The sequence below is a fragment of the Ictidomys tridecemlineatus genome, unplaced genomic scaffold (genome assembly GCF_052094955.1).
Source record: "Ictidomys tridecemlineatus isolate mIctTri1 unplaced genomic scaffold, mIctTri1.hap1 Scaffold_160, whole genome shotgun sequence".
Lineage (NCBI taxonomy): Eukaryota > Metazoa > Chordata > Mammalia > Rodentia > Sciuridae > Ictidomys > Ictidomys tridecemlineatus.
In genome coordinates this window covers 353,397-371,130 of record NW_027521401.1, presented here as the reverse complement: position 1 = coordinate 371,130, position 17,734 = coordinate 353,397, and the positions used below count along the sequence as shown (strand labels likewise).

At 34.8% G+C, this 17,734-nt stretch overlaps 1 long non-coding RNA gene across 1 annotated transcript in view; it reads right to left on the bottom strand.

Moving 5' to 3' along the window:
- Positions 1-7,192: 7,192 nt before the first annotated feature.
- Positions 7,193-17,734, bottom strand: part of LOC144372756 (uncharacterized) — a 137,489-nt gene continuing 126,947 nt past the window's right edge. The window contains exon 2 of the long non-coding RNA XR_013432655.1: positions 7,193-8,161. This is a non-coding gene — a long non-coding RNA (uncharacterized LOC144372756). The remainder of the gene's footprint in view (positions 8,162-17,734) is intronic.

The following is a 17,734-nucleotide window of genomic DNA, read 5'->3' as shown; positions in this document are numbered from 1 at the left end:
CAAAAAACATTCTCGTCTCTTCTAATAGTCGTAGTATTCGTTTCTGTTTGTGACTTTACTGCACTAATGTCTTAATATCCTTAGTAGAGGATATTCTTGTTTTATATGCAACTGAAATACCTTTTTCAGTGTGAAGTGCGATGTGGTTCTAAGATACACACCTACATGTGTGTAAGTGTAAGAGTGTGTGTGTCCATTTCTCAAAAAGACATATTTGGTCATGTGAGCTATTTTATATTTTGTTTAGTTATTTTGCTAGTATTGTGATTTCAACTTTTTACATCTCCATTGGTGTAGTATCTATATTTAGCTTTTGCCTGTTACCCATTTTTGTCAGGTTTTTATATGAGTACTCTGATGGTTTCATTAAAAAATTGGGTATATTCATAGATTCAAGCCTTTTATGTGCTCAAAAATGAATTGCATGGCAAGGAAGTATTTTTCTTGTACCTCCTCAGAAGTAGTACATTGCATTCCAGCCTAATATTGACTGCTCTTTTGTTTAACCTCTCAATAGGCTGGCATAGCTTATTTTTATTTATTGTTTGACATAGTGTTTTCTTATTTTGCATTTAAGCTTTTAAAAGCATATTATGCATCACATTTGACTTCCATCCAATGGGGTGTTCGGTTTAGCTGTGTGTGCAGGGAAATAGTCCCTTGTTCCATAATAGAGTTTATATTTTTTAAAAATATATTTTTTTGTTCTTCCCTTGCTTATTTATAAATGTAGAGTTTGTCTTCTATTTGCAAACTGAAAGGTAGATAGAATTTCATGCATTGCTTGGGTACTGGATGCTTTCCAAATGGCAGGTTAATTGTCACAGCTTATGGTACAATTTGAAATAAAAAGATTTTTTTGTTTGGATTTTGTCTAATTAACTTTTAGGGTAATGTCTTGCTTGATTTTGTTGTCTTTGAGTATTTGTAAGGTCTTTGTTCTATTTCTATTAGCAATTATCTTTATATAAAATATAGACGTGTCACCTTGGTCTATGCCACCAAGATGAAGGTTTTCATCTCTTTTGTTCATCTGTTGTTGTATCTGAAGAACCCAGAAGTATGCCTGAAATATACCAGATGTGTACTGAGTATCGGTGAAATGAATGGATCTGTGCATAACCAGGCATTTAGCACACATTATCTTTTCTTATCCTTTTCTAATCAACTTTATTAACTCTATCTGAAATTATAAAAGCAGGTTTTTTTAAAGAAAGCAGCAATTGTATTCACACATACTTCATAATCTTATAATTTTTGTTTGCTATTGTATATTTTATTTCATAAATATTTTTGCAATAATTATTTACATTCAACTATGACTTATTAAATTTTATAGCCATCATTAGATATTTGTTCTAAAATGTTTTTTGCACTTTCAGTTTTGGAAATCATGTAGAATATGTTCAAGTAAATTATTCTGGAATATTTTCAGGAATTCAACACAAATGACATATGTTCTTGGTATGTAGATATCTGAGATGTTTCCCTGGTGCTCTCACACATTAAGTGCAATATGTTGGGTGTAGCACTTTTGAGCATAAAATTTTCTTATCATATCTTCAGCTTTAGCTATTTTGGATCAGTTATTTGAAACTTCCTGGATATGTTATTGAATTAATATTAGATCTTTCTTTTTTCTGTAAGTTGTATTTCCTTCTAAATTAATTTTTCCTAGAGTAAGATAAGCCCTTTTATGATCTATACACAAAGGTCTTTTTACTGAGGAAAATTTTCTTCAATTACATCTTTGATTTTTGTCCTTGCCATTTATTCATTTTTATTCCTGAGTGTTGTGGATTTTATTATGATTGTTTCCTTCTAATTTGATTTTGAGGTCTCACTGTCAACAGTGGCAATAAACCAAAATTGTCACTCTCTGGGTGAACACCAATGGGGTGTTCGGTTTAGCTGTGTGTGCAGGGGAAATAGTCCCTTGTTCCATAATAGAGTTTATTTTTTAAAAATATTTTTTGTTCTTCCCTTGTTTATTTATAAATGTAGAGCTTGTCTTCTATTTGCAAACTAAAAGGTAGACAGAATTTCATGCATTGCTTGGGTACTGGTTGCTTTCCCAATTTCAGGTTAATTGTCACAGCTTATGGTACAATTTGAAGTAAAAAGATTTTTTTTTGTTTGGATTTTGTCTAATTAACTGAGCTATTTCTCCTTCTTTAACTATTTTGTTCTCTACCCAGGACACAGCATCTGAAAGGAGCCTACAAGCCTGCAGCTCTTTATTGGGGGATGTTAATTAAAAAAAAATCCATCTCCTCCAGCATGCACTAATTCTAATTAATTTATATTTTTCTCAGGTAAGTATGATAATTATTTATCCATTTTCTAGATTTAAATACAGAAAATAAAACTCATACAAAAGTTATTTGAACAATAGCCTATTTGTTAACTCGTATAATAAGAGGGAGAAGTGGCTTCAACTTATTATTTTAGTGGATAAAAGATGTTATAAAGACCAGATATATTTCATATTCTATCTCTTTAGTATGCTGATTACTTTCCTTATTGTTAGAAGATGAGTATAGGAGCTCCAGCCTTTATATCCTCACCCAGCTTTATGTGCAGGTAGAAAATAACCTAATCCTCAACTCTGTCATCAGCAAGCTCATCTTCCTGAGGAGCTACCCAGAAGAAATGTCTTCATTTCTTGTTGGGAAGAACCATGTTACATGTTCTCTTCCAAATCAAATTACTTTTGTTAAGAGAATGAATTTCCATAATTAGCTTAGGTTAGTTGTTCTCAACTCTGTTTGCACATAAATCACCTGGTAACTTACAAAAACAAAAGCAAAACACCCCCTCTATACCAGCAAACCAATTAAATCAGCATATTTGAGAATGGTGTATGGTTATCTGTATTTGAAAAATTCCCAGTTATTGGCAAATGTGGAGACTCATTGGCTTAGATTTGTCAAAGTTCAAATTCTTAGCTCTGTGGCTAAGGAGAGGCTTATCATTCTCTGGGGTAGCTGGCCCCTTGGTACTCGATCAAATTTAGGATCTCATGATTAGGAGAAGGTGAACTGAGGGAAAGTAATTATTTTGTTCTGTGCAATGGCTGCCATTTTATGTATTGAGAATTGAAATGTCTCTGAGGCCTTAGAGTGGAAAGAACTGACAAGTATGCAGATGTGTGTTATCACTGTAGCTGTCTTGGAAGAGACTTCCCTTGTGCTTGGGGAAACAGTTCTATTTTCTTCAACGTACAGATAGTTTGTGGAGTCAGAATACAAAGTTGTGGTGAATCTAAGCTTTGTCCTTCATACTTTAGCACAGGTTTGCTGCTCTGTTTCAGTTGGTTGAGCCAAGGTAATTAAAAATATGATTCTCAACCTATTTTTATCATAGCCATAGGAGCAGGATTTTGGCATACAAAATTCTTTTAAGTTTCTAATAGCATTTTAAACATTTTATTTTTGCATTTTTAAATTTTTTCCTTTTAGATATACATGACAGTAGAGTTTAGTTTGACATATTTTATGTACATGGAGTATAATTTATTCTAATTAAGATCTCATTTTTGTGATTGTGCATAATGTGGAGTTCCACTGGTGGTGTGTTCATATGTGAATGTATGAAAGTTATGTCTGATTCATTCTTTCCATCTTTATTCAGCTATTGCCCATCATTACTCACAAGACTAAATGCCTTGAGACAATGGATCTGTATTCATCATTTCATGTCCATTGTCAAATATGCATATGGAATAAGGCATGGGCTCAGTAAATATTTGGTGAATAAGTGAACACATCTGTCTTTGGTCAGATTACTGTAGCAACCCAAATGATTCTTTTAATCCTTAAGTGAGGTATTTTATTTCTTCTGCCCAAAACCTCCCACTGCTTTCCTATCCAATGCAAAAAGCTAGTGAACTCTAAATCACTTTTGTTATCTGGAATTGTGGCTGTTTGGGGAGTTTCACCTCTTACTTTTCCATATTTATTCCCATCAAAACAAACTGCCAGTCTTGTAATTCCTGAACATGCTAATTCCATTCCTGCCCCAGGGTGTGTACTTGTTCCCTTTGTTCAGAACACATTCCCCATAAATGGCCACAAAGTTCACTCCTCACCTACCTTTGCTCAAATGTTGTCTTACCAAAGACACCTGTCTGGCCAGCTTATTTAAAGCATCCATTCAAAGCCCAGTTATTCGCTCTTTCCTTCATGGTCTTGTTTTCTTCTAGGTTTTTATTGTCATTATAATCTTCAGTACTACATATTTGCTTTTTTTTTAAAGCCCTGTCAGATGTTGTCCTTCATAAGAGAACAAGCTTTTCCAGGGAATTTCATCATTTATAATTTATAGCTGGACCTCGGTTGTAAAGAACAGTGCTTGGTGTAGAGTTGATTCTCAATTAAGAATTGATGAGTGAACAAAGGACATGCTTTAACTATAAACTGAGTATAACATCTACCCAACAAATTTCCTCTGAGTACTGGTGACAATACATACAAAATGATTAGCAAAGTGCCCAGTGCATAGTAGTTGTTCATCAAAGTAAATTTTTGTTATTTTAAAAATAATGTTTATAATGTTTGGGTAAAAATTCCAAACATAAGTCTATTTTATTTAATGCCCTCCACCATGGAGAAATTACCTGTGATGTACAAGCTCCATTTAATAGAGTGTAAAGATAAAGATCCTTTTTCATGCTTAGGCAGTTGAAGTTCTTGCATACACAATATTTCAACTCCTAGACAGTTTTCAAATCTCTCAAGTACCAAGAGGAAATTATTTCAACCACAAAATAATAAATTCATTTGCAGATTCCTTATTTTTTTCAAGAATGTTATTGAATACTGGGTACTGCATCTCTCTTTCTTCAGTTTATATTCTTTCCCAATAATCTGAACATATCTGGAAAAGATTGATCAAAAATTCAGACCATTGAGGAATCCAAAGTTCCAAATCACCATCTTTATCTGTATTATTTCTATCACTCATGTCTTCATGTCATCAGAACGTACATCTATTTCTATTTCTGTAATATTGAGAGATGCATCATAGACTTTTATTATTAGGAAGTATCTTAAGCCCATGAAACACAGAAAAATATCACAAATATCAGTATGGCTTATTGTAATCTTTATGACACGTTTTGCCATATTTGATTCAAATAATTTTCCTAATAAATATGACAATGTTGAGTTACTTTTGTTTTTCTAGACTCTATTTTTTCCATCGGGGATAATCCTGACTTTTCTTGTTTCTCATGATTGTGAGTTAATTATTTAAAGTTTTACAACTGTTATATCCTAGATGTAAATCACATACCTGCCTTAATTCAGTTTCAGATTTACATTTGAATAAAACTGAAGAAACAAAACACAGTATCTCATTTAGAACTCAGTCTACCTTCTCTTGGAAAATCAGAAATTCCAGATCTGCATTTCTGAATCTTGTGGCCAGCTGACACTGACAGATGACCTTCTCTTCAACACTTGAGTTTCAGTTAATGACTGCTAACTTACTTCAGGCCTGTTTCATCTTTATTTCTTAATAGGTATGCATCTTGCTTTTTGAACTTTAACTCATTTAAAATAGTTCCTTTCAGGCCTATCTTCTGTTTTATTTGCCTCTTATTCTGTTGTGTATTTATGTTTTGCCAATTATTCTTTGGTTGAACAAGAACACAAAATTTGTAATTTCCCCATGCATGTAACCAACAGTGACCAGTTTACCTAATTTCAAGCAGGGGCTAATTTTCTTTGAACTGAACATAGCAAGTATGTCCTCATTTGCCCCCATTTCTTTCTGTTAGCTTTTTTTTTTTTTAATGAGCTTGACGTTATTTGGAAAAAGTTCATTTTCCCCTCTTCTTAGCCTTGGCTCTTGTAAGTTTTCTTTGAAGTTGTTAAAGTAAACCTTCAGGGATTACGATTTCAAGTCATCTATACTTTGTTGACCTGATGTGTATTTTATTCTATCTTTGTCATCAAAAGAAATTCTTAAATTCGGAATGGGCAATGAAACAAGAGAAAGACTGATGTTATATCTCAGAGCCTGTGGGGAGAAAAATCAGATTCAATAACAAAGCATTCATTTTATAAATTTTTATTATTAATCTTATTTTAAGAATTGTTAATGACCACCAGGGAAATTATGATACTTTTAATAATTTATGATAGTGCTAGATAATACCACACTATTTATTGAATAATACAAGGACAAACAAAGGGAAAATTGGGAAAAACATTCGCATATGTAATTTCTTGATCCACACTGCCTATACTAGATTCTCTCTGGAGCACCAGATTATTCTCAACAAATTTTCCTACTTAGTAACAAACCAAATAATCATTGTGCTGATTTCATCCCATATGGAACCACATTCAGTTTCTGAATCCAATCATGGGCAGTCACAAATTCTCCTATTCCCATTATGACAAGCAAAGGGGGTGAGCAAGGTTTAACCTTATGTTTTTCACATCCCCTTAAAAGGGAAATACATTCCTTATCTGGGTCTTAGGTTCTATGGTAAAAGTTTCTAAAAGACATTAAATAAGAATATGTAGCATATTTTCTTTAATAACAGGCTTTGTACTTCTTTTTAATTTCTTCAGAATTTTGGTTTTGATATCCTTTATCCAATGAAATTATATAATTTTTTCATTAGTTTATATTTGAAAGACAGAGAAAGAGGATAAATTACCTTGAAGAAATTATACAGAAAACTAAGGAAATACATACCAAGGTGATTTTAGAATCTCCTCAGTTTCTTTGAAAAAAGAACTTCCTCTCCCCTAGTGATTTTGGTGACACATATTGTCTCCCTGCTCTTTAATATAGATTGTGCAGTAATTTAGATACAGAATTTTAATCTGGCAGAGCACAAATGCTTCCAGATAAGGTTGATTTGCTTTCTATCCTGAAATAGCTTCTTAAAATTCTGTATTTAGAGGAAAAATATACCTTCTTGAAATGTGAATGAGTGTGTGACCTCTGTCAAGGTCTGAGGCCAACTGGATTTCTTTGACATGGCAAATTAATGTGTTTCAGAATACAGGTCACTTCATGAAGAGTGTGGTCATATAGAACATCTAATACACACTTCAGTAAAGATGCATGCTTTCATTATTGGGCTAGTTTTGTGTCCTTGCAATGACTGAAAAAAAAAGTTCACACTGAAGATTAAAACTAAGTACACCCCAAAGGAAAGACACACACCAACTTTGTTTTAAAAGAAAGAGTATTTATTAAGAAATTATATGCTGGATTCTACAGTCTGTGAAGATGGTTTATTCCATTTCCACAGCACAAGACAATAGCTAAGAGTATTTGGAAAACACTTGCAATGCTTGGGAATGAAGAATTCCTAGGAACAGGAGATGAAGTGAAGTGATGTATGAACTAATTGAGATTTTTGGATCCAAAGACAAGACAATCTTTTCTTTGTCAATCTAGTTCTCACCTGTGTGAACATTTAAACCTGTCCATGGAATCTCATGCCTAGACTGAAATATTAGGTAATAACTGGATCATTTCAGTTCAGTAGAGCGAAGCATGCTCAATTTAGTCACAGGTCAAACCAGCAGTTAACTGTTGTCTCACATCTGAAATAACTGCATTCTTTATTAATAAAAATGGTGCTTATAGAGGGCAGAAATATAACTTTTTCAAGTATTTTATCCTTATGATCTGAAGTACTTTAAACTATAAATTAAAAATAAATTATAAAAACTAGCATACAATGTATCTTTTCTTACATGATGCTATTGTAAATAAGCTTTAAATGTAGAATTGCCATACCACCTGACTCTATATATGGTCAACAATGAGACATGCTAATCATAAAAATAGCTTTTACAAATATACATTTGTATACAGTGTCTCTCTTACCATTCATAAATGTCCTTCACAGTTTAAGACTTAAAAAAAAACATAATTAGCAAGAGGGAAACACATTTACAATTTAAACCATAAAAACCTGATAATTATACAGCTTAGAACATAGAAGAAATGGAATTTCTAAAATTGAACAATACTGTCCATCTTATTTATTTGGGTTTTTATACAAATCGAACCAAAGATGCTGCAATCCAGTAGGAAACCTTCTTTCACATTTCTGGGGGTTGTCAGAGTTTCTCTTTTCTGTTTTTGTGTCATCATATATTATTTCAGATCACTTTATCTGTAGAAACTGAGAAAAGAAAAAAAAAGTTTTTTAAAACACAGGGATTTGTGTTTCATTGTTATTAGCATGAGAAGATGTAAGTCAGATTTTAGGACTTAATCAAGAGAAGGATAAAGAAATAGTTAGATCCTTAGGATGAATATTTTTTCTATTTTGATTAGTTGTAGATGGCCACAATAACTTTATTTTATTTATTTTTAATGTGGTCTTGAGAATCAAACCCAGTGCCTGGTACAATGCTGAACCACAAACCCAGCCCTAGGGTGATTTTTAAAATTTTTTTTTTTAAATTTGACAGCAGAATGCATTTTGATTCATTATACATAAATGTAGCACAACTTTTCATTTCTTTGGTTGTACACAATGTAGAGTCACAGCATTATGTGCAGTTGTACATGAACCTAGGGTAATGATGTTTATCTGATTCCACCATTGGATGAATATTTTTGATGACAGATTCTTAGATTGATTGTTCAAGGCAATCTTAAATTTATTTATTTTTATAGCATTAATTACTTTTTCAATCCATGCAATTTGTTGCCTGAGATTAGCAATTGTTTTTCAGCTTGAGCTCTTATGTAAGAGCAGAACCTCTTGAAGTTCCAGGCTCAAGAAAGGATTTGATTTGCCCATGAATCTTTGTTGTCCTTAACAAGAGTGACTGTAGCATACTTTCCCCAACAGGGCACATTTAAGCATTTTTGTACCTGGGATCTCTGATCTGAGTTACACAATCTGACTTGCAAAAGAAGAAGGCCAGAAACAGGAAAGACTGTGGAAGATAAATTTCATGGTGTAACTGTGAGTCAAAAACATCATATAAAACCTCAAATCTAATTGGTTGAAGAACTAAATTGAGAAATTGAAGATGAAAATGATGCAAAATTCAATTAATGGGAAAAGGCAAAGTATAAAGACTTTGGTAGAAAATATGATTGCACCTGTGTCATCCCATCAATTTCAATTTGCAGTTAAATGGGAAAGTTTATGCATGTCTTTAGTGAGTTTCAATATTTATTTATTTAATTTTTTTTAGTTTTCGGCAGACACAACATCTTTGTTTGTATGTGGTGCTGAGGATCGAACCTGGGCCGCACACATGCCAGGCGAGTGCGCTACCGCTTGAGCCACATCTCCAACCCCAATGCATGCCTTAAGAGACAAATACATGCAAATCAAGGCAATTATCTGAATGGGAGTTACTATCTACTGTGAGTTGACAGAGATTTTGGAAGCCCATTAATAGATTCTGAAAAAGACTGAGCATTGCTATTGAGTGATGAGAATTGCTATGAATGTCTGCAGGTTCAGTTCTCAGGTCTGGCCAAGATTTCTGGTGGAAAAAAGCTCAGTGAATCTAGATGGTAATAACTTCATCTCAATAATTTCAGTTAACTGGAATGTTGTCCTCAGTGAGTACACACCTTTTCATTCTAGAAGGGTTCAAATTAAATATAAAATGTTTATAACAATAGAAATCCTAGTACCAGTATTTTTTGTTAAGGAGAAAACCTGTGCCCATTTGGTAACTTGAGTGCTTATGTTTTTTAAGAGAATTTAGCTTACTTGAGTAAGTCTTGTGATTTCAGTTTAGAACATACACTGAAAAATTGATCTAGAATAGGATTTCAGTTTTATGACTTGAAATCTTACTCTGCTTCTGCATAATATTGGAATAAGAAAACTTTTGGCCATCATAATGATACATTTGATTCATTAGATTTTAAGAAAATTTTCACTCTCAGACTATTTGTTAAACCACACAAATAAAGTACTTTTCAAGAAGTTATCAGGTGGGGCTGGGGATGTGGCTCAAGCAGTAGCGTGCTCGCCTGGCATGAGTGTGGCCCAGGTTCGATCCTCAGCACCACATACAAAGATGTTGTGTCTGCCGAGAACTAAAAAATAAATATTAAAAATTCTCTCTCTTTCTCTCTCTCTCTCTTAAAAAAAAAAGAAGTTATCAGTTGTGTTGAATTTACAAATGCCATTTACAATGTTTGACTGCATTTAATTAACTAATCTGGGCTAGTCATTATTCAAAGGACTCTCAGAAGTAGTTTGTATAATTTGCTGTATTTATAAATATAAATATAATCCTAATAATAAATGCCTTAATAAATCACACTTAACTTAAAATTGACAAGACACCTTTTCTTCAGAGTATTTTTTCTACAATTAAAAAACATTAAATGAATTATATCCCAAAACTTCTAAGAGTAAGAAACAAATATATTTTGATATTTTGACTCTCTTTCTCTGTTTCTCTCCCTCAGTCCTTTTTCCCTTTTATCTCCCTTCTCCCTCCTTACCCAATATATACTATATAGTGATTACACACAGATGCATTTTAAAAAATGAAAACATCACTCACACATGTTCTTCATGTAATTCTAGGTTGTGTTTGTATACATGGGAAACAAATCCATTAGTCTTTAAAGCACAAAGTTTTGGTATAGGCATGCTGCTCTTTTGTGTGGTATAAAGGAAGTTTCATATATAACCTGTAGGCACATACCAAAAATGATCAATTATCAATGTAAAAATGAAAAAGAAATAAAATTAAGTTAACCTCTAGGCTAATGCTGCTATGTGAAACTGAGGCATAGCAGTTTTTGAGTTTTTGATTGATAACCCCTGTGTATAGGAAAGAACCAAGATTATTTATATGATTGCAATTGCACTCTTTCCTCCAAAGTCTCCATTGATCACTTTCTTATTATGAGTGGAAAATGCTAAAAGTGGTGCCGTAGCTGTGTTGACTAATCTTTGTGTTTCTGCAGGTCTTGGCAGGTAACATTAATTTAGTGTGTTCTTACATCATCCTGTGCATCTCAAAAGAGGCATTGGTAGTTAAGCAACTGTTTGATTAAGAGGTACAAAAAACAGCCTACAGATTTTTTGTGCATCTTCCATCATCCTTAGTACATTTCCCCCTTATTTTGCTCCTTAACTGTAAAGGATTATGTAAAAATAATTATTGTGGGAAGAAGAAAGGTGGGTTTGAAAGTAATTGAAGTCTTTCTTCTTGCCATAAAGCTTCTGCTTGTCATTGGTAGAAAACAAAACCTTCATTAACTTTGCATTGTGAAGTATGTATTATTAATCATATGGATACAAGTCAAGCATATAATTTTCCTTACTGAAAAATAGTCGTAAAATATATTCACGGAGCTTTCATCGAACTTGCAGCCTCAGAAAAGATTTCTAAAGGCCGTGGAGAAAGAAGACAAACTGACATTTTTGCTGCCTTTTTCTCAAGGGAGACAACCACTTAAGGAGCTGATTTGTTTAGTATAATGTAAAACTAATTGTGCTCTCTTGAAGAGCAGGTAATTCATCTGCTGGCTGTATGGGAGAGTGGATGCTTTTAAAACAAATTCTCCTGATGATGAATGCTTTTTCAACTTTCAATTTCTCTCATTTCTGAAAAACAACAAAGAAAGCCACTGAGATGGGACTGGATTCTATTGAATCAAGCAATTTACTTCTATTTGACGAAGATAAAAAAAAGATGATATTAATCTACAGGGAAAGCACATCTAATTTTAAACTTCAAGAACTGATGTGTTTGAAATAAAATAGGTACAGCAATATGCAGAATAAATACACCTTATTTACAGCTGTATCCCCTCAAAATCATACTTTTAAATAAGTCTCGTGACTTAAGTATTAGGAATGCTTATCCTTTTCCTAATTGAGATTTATAAATAATAAACATTTAGAGAAATTTGGATAGACTATATTTTTAGGTCATAGCTATAAAAGCAAAAAATTATGTGGGTGATATGGGACTTATGAAGTTTTAGAGAAAATGTCTTATGAACAGGAATTATTTATATTTATTGTCATCATTGATCATATTTCTTGAGTATTTGCTCAGACATTCACTTTTTATGAATGATGTGAATGTATTTGGCTTTAACTAATTCCTCATTACAAATGAAATGAATTGTATTAATTCAGATAGCTAAATAGCCCAACAGATTCTCAGCATCTACTGCTTATTATAAATTAAAACTCGCCTTCTGTTAATAAGCTCTTGGGGAAAAATAACATTTTGCTTTTAGACTAAAAGAATCACACATCACAAAAATTATAAATAAAGGTAACTACTCTGAAGAGTCTCTATTTCCTTAATTGATGACCATTTAAGATATAGGAGGTCAGACAGGGAACACAGGAGAGAACGAAAATGTGGTATCCTATGGTAATTGTGGAAATAAGATTCTGATTGTCTTCTGAGACTTTAGCTTTAAAATCAATATTTAAATGATGAAGGCAGAGACTGTGCAATGTCACTAAAGAGAAGGTTTCTAGGTCTTTGAGAGTTGACCAGAATATAAACAAAACTTGTCAAATCAGCCAATGAAAGAATGTGTGGATCTAAAAATGATGTACAGCAGTTAAGAGAATCTAGGTGGGCAACCACTTGTGCCCATCTGAGAACTGTTCCCAGGAGATTATGTCCAAGCTCTGGAAGTGAACCTGCCCTGTGAAAATGGGAATATTCCTACTATATTCATGGTCATACCAGCAATCTCAGAACATTCAACTGTCAGCACAACCACCTCTCTGCTCTGCATCCACACTCCTCAAGAAAAACTTATAATTCCTAGCAGTTTGCCTGTTGGAAGAGAATGCTCAGGCCAGAGCACACAAGACTGGTTCAGTTATAGTTACCACTGTAAATCAATAAACAGATCTTCTGAATGTGTATGCTGATCTATTACAGGTAGGTTAATTTGCATTTACCTCAAGCCACCGATAAGTTCTACACATCTGTAAGACTAGCCTTAGATTTTGGATTTTGGAAGAAGCTTTCAAAACCCTGAAAACCTGCTTACTTGCTACCCAATCTCTCCTGGCTTTACCAATATTTGCCATATGAATTTCAAGATCTTTAATACAGAAAAATATTTACAAAGCTACATGTCAGGGTTGGCAGGATTTCATTGAATTTGAACAATAAGCAATCAGAAATTATTTAACTTTCTTCTTTTATAGATAAAGATACTAAGAGCCATACAGGTTGAGATACAAGTGCAGGAGGTTGGTGGAAACCCTGGCTGAACCCAGAATCCTGATATGAATCATTTAACTTTACATTATTGGTTGTCAAACTTTAGGGATCCCCTAGAATGATCAAGTGGGCTTATTAAACTTGGTGTTAGTTTTCTGATTCACTAAGTCTGGAGTGAGGTCCATGATTGCATATGTAATAGATTTTGTAGTGATGCTGATTTGGGCATCTCAACAGTTTTGTGTGTGTGTGTGTGTGTGTGTGTGTGTGTGTGTGTGTGTATGTGTGAAACTGGGGTTTGACCCAGGGGAACTCTGCCCCTTATCTACATCCCCAATCCCTTTCACAATTTTATTTTGAGATAGGATGTCACTAAGTTGTCCAGGCTGGCCTTGAATTTTCTATCCTCCTGCCTTGGGCTTCTGAGCTGTTAGGATTACAGCCCTTTGAGAACTACTATCCTTTACCATTGAGGGGCCTTGGGGGGCCTCTTGCACTCCCATACATCTTGCTGAATGTGCTAATGTCACAATAGTGGTTTCTTCCCAAAGGCTACTTTTCAGGATTATTTATTTGACTGGTAACCCTGATAATTGAGAGAGCTCATTTCCAGGAACAAAGCACCTTATTCTGATATTTACCTTATCTCCCTTTAGATTAAGAATAGGCTTATTTACTACTTGCTAGAAAATTAGATTTGCTAAACATAGGTTCTGTCTCCTGAGTATCTTGTATTGAGCATGCAGGTCTACCTGGTCTCCATTTCAGACTTGGGTCTTAGGTGCAACTGTCCTGATACTCTATTGCTTCCACCATAAGTAGCAAAGTCTTGTTTTAGGAATCTCCTGTCTTCCATTAGCATCTCTGTCACTAGAGGTAGTGAATTTATTAGCTTTCATAGTTACTTTTTGAGACTCCATTTGCTTGCAGGAAAGCAAAAATCCTCTGGTTGCTTTAGTTCTAATCTGGGTTAATGTTATGGTTTGGATTGTGAGGTATCCCCCAAAAGCTCATGTATGAAAAAACTTAAGAAGGTTCAGAGAAGAAATGATTAGGTTATAAGACCCTTAACCCAATCAATGAATCAATCACCTGATGGGATAAATTGAGTGGTAACTAAAGGCTGGGGTGTGGCTGAAGGAGGTGGGGCATTGGGAGTGTGGCTTTGGGTTATATATTTGTGTCTGGCAAGGAAAGTTAGTGTCTCTCTCTCTCTATCTCTCTCTCCTTCATAATCATCATGTGAGCAACTTTACTTTGCCACATTCTTCTGTCATGTTGTTCTGGTTCACCTTGAGCCCCAAGGACTTCTATGGACTGAGACCTCTGAAACTGTGAGCCCTCAAATAAACTCTTCCTCCTCTAAAGTTGTTCTTGTTGGGTCTTTTAGTCACAGCAGCTAGAAAGCTGATTAAAACAGAAATTAGTTCCAACAGTGGGGTTATTGCTATGATGAACTTGACCATATGGTTCAGAAGCTTTTTGAGCTTTTTGCAATTGGTGGGAGAAATTTTGAGATGTTTAGCGGTACAAGCTGGATATGCTTTATATTGTTGTAAATAGAGCTTAATGGCTGACTCTGGTGGGAGCTCAGAAGACAAGAAAGCCAACAGGACCATGGACAGTGATGAAAGGCGAGAAGGTTCAGGGGAGGTCTCTATTGGAATTTGGACTACAGGCCATTCCTGTTATATTCTGGCTGAAAAGTTGTCTGCACTATGCCTGTGTCCTGAGACTTTCTGTGAGGCTGATTTTAAAAGCAATGGATTGCTAAATCTGGCAGAAGAAATGTCTAGGGCACTAGCACAGGATTCAGGAAGTGGCTTGGGTATTGCTGGTAGCTTTTAGCCAAGTTTATTGTGATATTCAGAAGTGGAAAACAGAGCAGGAAGATTTGAAAAACTTGGACTTGAAAGGCAGAAGTAAAACTGGGCCTAAGGAAGTTGCAGTTGTTAAAGACGTTACTGCCACTAAAGAAATCCTGAAGACTGCCTAGAAGCAATAAGAAAGATGGCTTTGAGGGCATCTTAGGAGCTGCCAAGACCACACCCATCTCAGGTTCAAGCAAGTAAAAGTGAAAATTCTTTTGAGAAGAGACCAGTGGGGAATCCTCTTGCACAAGGGGGCTTAGGAAGTTTTTCAATGTTCTCAGCCATCCAGACACTCAGAGGCTGCTGCCGACAGGGTCCTTGGAGGATGGGCTACTGCTCAATGTGACAGCAGAACTTGGCATCAACCACATAGTGCTGGTTCTGCAGGAATGCAGGATGCTGAAGTTAGGGTTCATGGAGGTTTCCACCAAGATTTCAAAGGAAGTCCTGGGAGGTCAGGCAAAGTGCAGCAGGGCTGGAGTCCCTGAGGACAGCCCCTGAAAGGGCAAAGTGTGGAGATGTAAGGAGAAAGCCGAACTGCAGTGGAGACCCCTGAGATTAAGAAATGCCAGTAATGTGGAACAAGGTCTTAGGAAAGCTACAGGAATTGAGCAGAGACAAACAAAGAGAAAGGTCACTTGGGCTGCCATCAATAAGGCCACAGGGGTGGAGCTACATAAGCCCTATGGAGAGGACATCATGCCATGTGCTCCACATGCCATACACAGAACTATAGAACCTGTTTGCCCAACTGGATTTTAGTCTTGCTTTGGTCATATCCCTTTTATTCTATGCCCCTAATTTTGTAAATGGAAATGCTTACTCTGTATCATTACACATTGGATACTTGTAAATTGCTTTTTATTTCACATGAGCATATAATGTGAGATTGCCTTGATTCTCAGAGAAGAACTGAACTTTGAGCAATCTTGGAAATGTTGAGACTATGGGACTCTTGGAAAAAGACTACACAGTAAGATACAGTGAAAGTATAAAACTACATAAGACACTTGACTTTGTATATTTCTACTGGTGAAGTTTAGAGAATGTGATTCCTGCTCATCAGGGTTGAAGAAATACAAACAGGCAGCATAAAAAAGAATGGATTGCAACAACTGCTTAATTTTCCCCCACTGGTTTACATATAGTGAAGAAATATACAAATAATGATTTTATAAGTACAAATTTCATTGTGTAACTTAAAAACTTTTTTGAAATGTCTTCAATTAAACAAAGTTAAACTTTTAAACTTTTGATTACACAAAGTTAATACTGTAACTATGTTCCAATATCGTGCATCCAAAAATGATTTCACGTTTAAGGAATTAATTTTAATTATAGTTTAATACTAATTTAGAATAATTTAATTAACATTTTGAGTGGAATAATAAGTTACGGCAACTAATTTTTTTTCATGCTGGGGCTTGTACCTAGGGTTCTAACTACTGCATGCAACACCATCTCAAGGTAACCTTTTGTTCAGTTTTACTAAAAACAATTTGTGGAAGTTATATGTGAAATATCTTAAATTAATAAATGATATATTTGATATAGTTATGATAAATCTATCAACCTCAACTATCCAAGTCAAACATGATCTTTATTCTTTGTAGATCCCAAGCCTGAAAACAAAAAGAAAAAGAAAAAGAAAAAGACTACATGTAATTCGCATTGTCAGATTAGTGAGAGCTTTTAGGGGCCAGGGGCAGAATGTTATGTTTTGGATGTGATGTGTCCCCCAAAAGCTCATGTATGAGACAATGCAAGAAAGTTCAGGGAAGAAATGAGTGGGTTATAAGAGCCTTAATCTAATCAATGAAACAGTCACCTGGTGGGATTAACTGAGTGGCAAATGAAGGCAGGTAGGGTGTGGCTGGAGGACATGGGGCATTTGAACATGGCTTTGAAGGCATATATTTGTATCTGGCAAATGGAGTCTCTCTCTTTGCTTTCATGTGAGCTGCTTCATTCTGCCACATTCTTCCATCATGTTGTTCTGCCTCACCTGGAGATCTGAGGCATAAAGCTGGCCGTCTATGGATTGAGACCTAATGGTTTCATTTCCTCTAAAACCATGAACCCTCAAATACACTTTTCTTCCTCTACAGTTGTTCTGGTCGGATCTTTTAGTCACATCGGTGAAAAAGGTGACTAAAACAGTTAACATGACCTGAACCACAGTGGTTCTTGGCAAGTCAAGACTCCACCTGGCAAATCCTCTTCTGGTCATTGCAAACTGCTTTCATTCCTGTCTTTATCTACCTTCTCTTTTCTTATGAACTTTTCAGCCCTCTTATTCTTTTTTTTTAATTGGTTGTTCAAAACATTACAAAGCTCATGACATATCATCTTTCATCCATTTGATTCAGGTGAGTTATGAACTCCCATTTTTACCCCAAATACAAATTGCAGAATCACATCAGTTACACATTCACAATTTTTACATAATGCCATATTAGTGACTGTTGTATTCTGCTTCTTTTCCTATCCCCTATTATCCCCCTTCCCCTCCCCTCCCATCTTCCCTCTCTACCTCATCTGCTGTTCAATTCTCTCCCTTGTTTCTGAGCTGTCTGGTTTTACAACCCAAACTCCTTGTTCTGCACATTAAATCTCATATCTTTATCATATTTACTATCTTTACACCATTTTTCATCAAATAAGTATGATAAAGAGACAACAGCA